Source organism: Peromyscus eremicus, chromosome 15, assembly GCF_949786415.1.
Source record: "Peromyscus eremicus chromosome 15, PerEre_H2_v1, whole genome shotgun sequence".
Taxonomy (NCBI): domain Eukaryota; kingdom Metazoa; phylum Chordata; class Mammalia; order Rodentia; family Cricetidae; genus Peromyscus; species Peromyscus eremicus.
In genome coordinates, this window is record NC_081431.1 from 75835702 (window position 1) to 75841156 (window position 5455).

The 5455-nt window shown below is 47.1% G+C and overlaps 1 pseudogene; it reads left to right on the plus strand.

Annotated features, from left to right (window-relative positions):
* Window positions 1–215: 215 nt before the first annotated feature.
* Window positions 216–1273, plus strand: LOC131924970 (GTPase HRas-like; annotated as a pseudogene).
* Window positions 1274–5455: the final 4182 nt, after the last annotated feature.

Here is a 5455-nt window from a genome sequence, read left to right on the forward strand (position 1 = left end):
GCTGTTAAATTTAAATATGTTTTTGTTTTAATAGAACAAAAGAGAGAATTAGCACCCATATTCAGTTATTCTGCACCCTGAGGCCATCACACTCTGGCCTCAGGGCTACAAGAACACCAGTGTTGGGTCCCAGTCAGGGCCTTCTGCTCCCCAGCCATTCCTTCATGCTCCTTGTGGGGCAGGAGCTCCTGGAGTGACAGTCCCTACAAAAAATGATGACAGAATACAGGCTTGCAGTGGTGGGTGCTGGAGGTGTGGGAAAGAGTGCTCTGACCATCCAGCTGATCCAGAATCATTTTGTGGATGAATATGACCCCATCATAGAGGATTTCTATCGGAAACAGGTGGTCATTGATGGGGAAGCATGTCTGCTGAACATCCTAGGCATAGTGGGTCAGGAGGAATGTGAAGCAGTAAGGGACCAATGCATCCACACAGGGGAGGGTTTCCTCTGTGTGTTTGCTATCAACAGCACCAAGTCCTTTAACAACATCTGTTGCTAGAGTTTTCCTGCCTGGCCCACGGTCAGGGCAAATCTCTCTCACCCGCCAGTCCCACAGCCACTCAGACCGGATCAAGTAAACACAGAGACTTATATTAGTTACAAACTGTATGGCCGTGGCAGGCTTCTTGCTAACTATTCTTATATCTTAAATTAATCCATTTCCATTAATCTATACCTTGCCACATGGCTCGTGGCTTACCGGGATCTTCCCATGTGGCTTGTCATGGTGGCGGCTGGCAGTGTCTCCCTCTCTCAGCCTTCCACTTCCCAGAATTCTTCTCCTTGTCCCGCCTATACTTCAGCAAATCCTACCGGCGTGCGCCACCACCACCGGCTGGTTGCGTCTGTTCAGAGAAGCTACATCAGCTTCAGCGGTCTCCCGCAGCTTCCGCTCCTGATCCAGTTCGCGCTGCAGGCTGCCCGCACGCTCCTCTGCGGCGTCTGCCTGCTCTTGCAGGCTCCGGATCTTTCTCCGCACCGCCTCCAGCGAGCTGCTACCCGCCATGGCGAAATGGATAAAGGACTCAGATGATGTGCCAGTGGTGCTGATGGGGAACAAGTGTGACCTGGCCGCTCGTACTGTTAAATCTTGGCAGGCCAAGGACCTTGCCTGCAGTTATGGCATCCCCTACATCGAAACACCGGCAGGGTGTGGAGGATGCCTTCTACACACTTGTATGTGGGATTTGGCAACACAAACTATGGGAGCTAAACCCTCCTGATAAGAGTAGCCCTGGCTACATGAGCTGCAAGTGTGTGCTATTGTGACATCAGATGGTGGTACTCCAGCTGATGGTCGTCCTGCTCTTCCTGGCTCCTGCTACAGCCCGGAGGTCTCATTCCAACACCACTGCTGCCCCCATGTCCTTCAGCCTCCCCATCTTCCCTACAGCAGCAAAGAAGGGATATCCCAGACATCAATTCAGAGGGAGAAAGGTTGAAGAGTTTGGAGGCATAGAGTGAAGATGGAGAAGAGCTAGAGGTAGAAGTTTAATCCAGCTGAGATGAAGTTCCAGAGTAAGTTTGGTTAGTATTTCTTTTAGGGTTCTGTTGGTGCATTCTACTTTGCTAGAGGACTGTGCATGGTATTGGATATGAAAATGTCAGGGTATTTGCAGAGCCTGAATGAGGCCCTGGGTAACTTGAGGGGTGAATTCTTGGCCATTATCTCATGAGAGAGAAGAAGCAGTCTGAATCTAGAAACTATGTTACAGAATAAAAGGTGATAACAGTCAGTGCCCTTTTGTTTGTAATTGGGTAGGCCTCAACCCAACAAGAGAATGTATCAATGCAGACTAAAAGATATTTACAGCATTTTACAGTGGGCACATGAGTGAAATCCATCTGCCAGTTGTTGCCAGGAAGCTGTCTTCAGGCCTGGTGAGTGGAAAAAGTAGGAGATCAAATGGTGGATGTAGCTAGAGTTTTCCTGCCTGGCCTAACGGTCAGGGCAAATCTCTCTCACCCACCAGTCCCACAGCCGCTTGGACCCAACCAAGTAAACACAGAGACTTATATTGGTTACAAACTCTATGGTCATGGCAGGCTTCTTGCTAACTGTTCTTACAGCTTAAATTAATCCATTTCCATTAATCTATACCTTGCCACATGGCTCGTGGCTTACCGGCATCTTCACATGCTGTTTGTCATCGTGGCAGCTGGCAGTGTCTCTCTCTCTCTCTCAGCCTTCCAGTTCCCAGCTTTATTCTCCTCCTTGTCCCACCTATGATTCCTGCCTAGCCACTGGCCAATCAGTGATTTATTTATTGACCAATCAGCAACACACTTGACATAAAGACCATCCCACAGCAGGTGGAGATGGGGTTAGTAAGGAAATATACATCACAGATTTGGCTTAGGTTATGCAGGACAGTCTAAGGTTCTAGGGTGAGAGTCAGGTGGCTTTGGAGAAAGGATGGGAGGGAACTGATATTAGAGTGAAATCTATTATGTAAGTAATGAATCATGCCCTGCATTGAAGAAGGGCTAGGTATGTTATAATCTGGGTCATGCAATAGGGTAGCTCAGAGGGAGGTGAGTGTTAGAATTCTGACCTCACTCTAGCTTCATGACCGCACATGCACAGTTCATGAGTTAAGCAAAGGGTCTTGCATCTTACATCATCAATGTGCACTGGTGATCACGTATGCACTGCGTGGTCATACAATCTGCGCATGCATGGTGTGGCTCTGTAAGTTCATCTGTGCCTTAAAGAGCTGTGACTCAGATCCTCCCCCCCTTCTGTTCTGCTCTGTCTCTTCCCCACCATCTTTTCCTCTCACCACATGTGCTCCTTTCCCAGGCCTGGTTCTTCTCCCCTACCCCCTCTTCTTCCTAATAAAGCTCTAAAACTAATACTGGGTTCTGTCGTGACTGTGGCCTTTCCATGTGGTAATCAGCACCACCATCTGTGCTACTTATCATTCATTTCAGTGAGATGAGTCATAGGGCACAAAAGGGCTACCTGATGAGCTGCCACATTGATGTGGTTATTGCCTTTACTGGCAGTGGAGGGGTCAGTCTGATGTGCTTTGCAATGAAGCAAACAAATTTGAGAGGGCAAGACAAAAGTCTTGAGGAGGTTATAGATACATGAAAAGTTAGTAATTGAGTTGCTTCTGTGTTTAGAAATCTTTGTAGCTTGCAGATAGATGAATGGGTTAAGATTATGAAAAGCATATTTGGAGTCTGTGTATACCATTGGGGACCTATTTTTGAAAATATGGAAGGCTGTGGTGGGGGCTACCAGTTCTGCCTGTTGATTGGTAGTTTTGATTGGCCGATTTTGTTGTGGGTGGAGACATGGAGAGGAGATGGGCAAAATGCTGTAAAGTGAGGTAGTCATGACTTGGGGTGATTAGAGAATACAAGATAGGTAACTTGGGGAGAGCAGAGTTGAACTTTGGAAGGTGAGAACTGGTAACCTCTAGTGCTGAGGAATTTGAGGAGTGAGGTAGTGTCAGATGGCCTATCAGAGAGCGAAGGACTGCAAAGGAGGAGGCCATCTACATACTGAAGCAGCTATGAGGGAAAAGGGGAAAGGCAGGCCAGGACTATGGTGAGTGCCTGGCTGAAGAGGTGGGGCTGTCTCTGAATCAATGGGGAAGGAAAATACAGGTCAATTGTTGGGACTGTTGAATATCAGGATCTGTCCAGGTGAAGGAAAAAAAGGCCTTCAGAATGGTTATCTGGGGATATTGAGAAAAAAGAGTCTTTAAGATATGGAGAGGATAGTATAAGGGTTGGGGAACCACAGGCTGTAGAGGGACAATAGCAGCATTAATGGAGCAAAGGTCCTGGACCTAGTGAAATGTTTCCTTGAGATTTTTTGACTGACAATAAGAGCGTATCGTAGGGTGAAGTGGTGAGGGGTAGAAATCATTTGAATGAAAGTGATAATGGGTTTGAGGCCTCTTAGGCTGATTAAGTGTAGCAGGTATTGGGAGTTGGAGATGTAGTCAGAGGGTCTTTAAGTGTAACAGAAAGGGGTTTATGATGTGTACCAAGGGAAGGAGAGGTGGTATCCCACACAGTAGGATTGACTAAGGAAGGGGACAGAGGACAAGAGGATTGGGGATTCTTGACAGAAAGAGAGTACAAATGGAGGCTGAAGACATGAAGAGGAGGGACACCAAGGTGTCTTGGGAGCTGTTGCCATAGTATGTATAAGGCAAAATTCATGTCAGTTTTGGAGAGGATATCTCTCCCTAATAAGAGAATAGGGCATGAGGGCATGAGAAGAAATGAGTTGGAAAAGGAAAAGCCTTTGAAAGAGCAAGTTAAAGGAGGAATGTGGAAAACTGACTGTGGACTCTGACTATAGAGGAGGGAGAAGGATGACTGGGACCCAAGAATTCCTTCAGGACTGAAAAAGTAGCCGCAGTCCCCAGGAGGAATGTGGTGAGGCAAGCAGAATTGAGACCCTAGGATCCTGGAGAGTGACCTATATGGGTCTAGTTAGGTCAATAGCAGAGCCTAGGACCTTTTGAAATTTAATTGTTTTAAGGGTCATTCCCCTCAGGTCAGAGAGGACACAAGTAATGAAATGGTTCCTGGCCTGACAATCATCACTCTCACTGTAATCTCAATGAGGGTCTATGTTGGACACTGCTGAGTCTCCTGCAGTATGCGCCCTGCCTTTTTGGTGTGCTCAATATGCACAATCATGGGTCTTTCCACAAACACATCTGTGTTCCTTGGAGAGGAGCTTATTAGAGAGGACCATATAGAGGTCATGGAAGTTTAAGGTCATAGGACTGGGTTAGGTATTGGAATTGTTTGATGAATATGGTAGGGTCTGTGCTGTGGGATAATGCTTTTTGTACACTGGTTTAATAAAATGCTGATTGGCCAGTAGCCAGGCAGGAAGTGTAGGCAGGATAAGCAGACAAAGAGAATTCTGGGAAGAGGAAGGCTGAGTCAGGAGACACCAGCCCACTGTCCAGGGAGCATCATGTAATGACACACAGGTAAAGCTACAGAACACATGGCGACATATAGATTAACAGAAATGGGCTGAGTTTAAGTGTAAGAGCTAGTCAATAGTTAGCCTGTGCTAATGCTATGCAGTTCTAATTAATATAAGCCTGTTTGTGTATACTTGGGTCTGAGCGGCTGCGGACCAGGAGGGACACAGGAAAACTTCCAGCTACAGGTCTGAGATACAGGATCCCTGATGTTTTTCAAACTGGGAGAATTCACTAAGACAGAAAGGGACATAAACATGAGTGGGGTCACTCATACCCAGTACGTAAGGGGTAGGATTGGGGCAGAGGCTGGGGGCAATTTATCATGGGAGTGAGTGTGGGGAGAGCTGAAAAGAGGGGGGCTTACTGGGCAATCCTATATTCAGGGTGAACTGAATTGAGTAGGAGAAGTAGGGGAAGTGAAGGGAGGGTTCCAAGGCAAACTGGTCCAGCACTGGTGAAATCCAGGCAGATGGTAGATTCG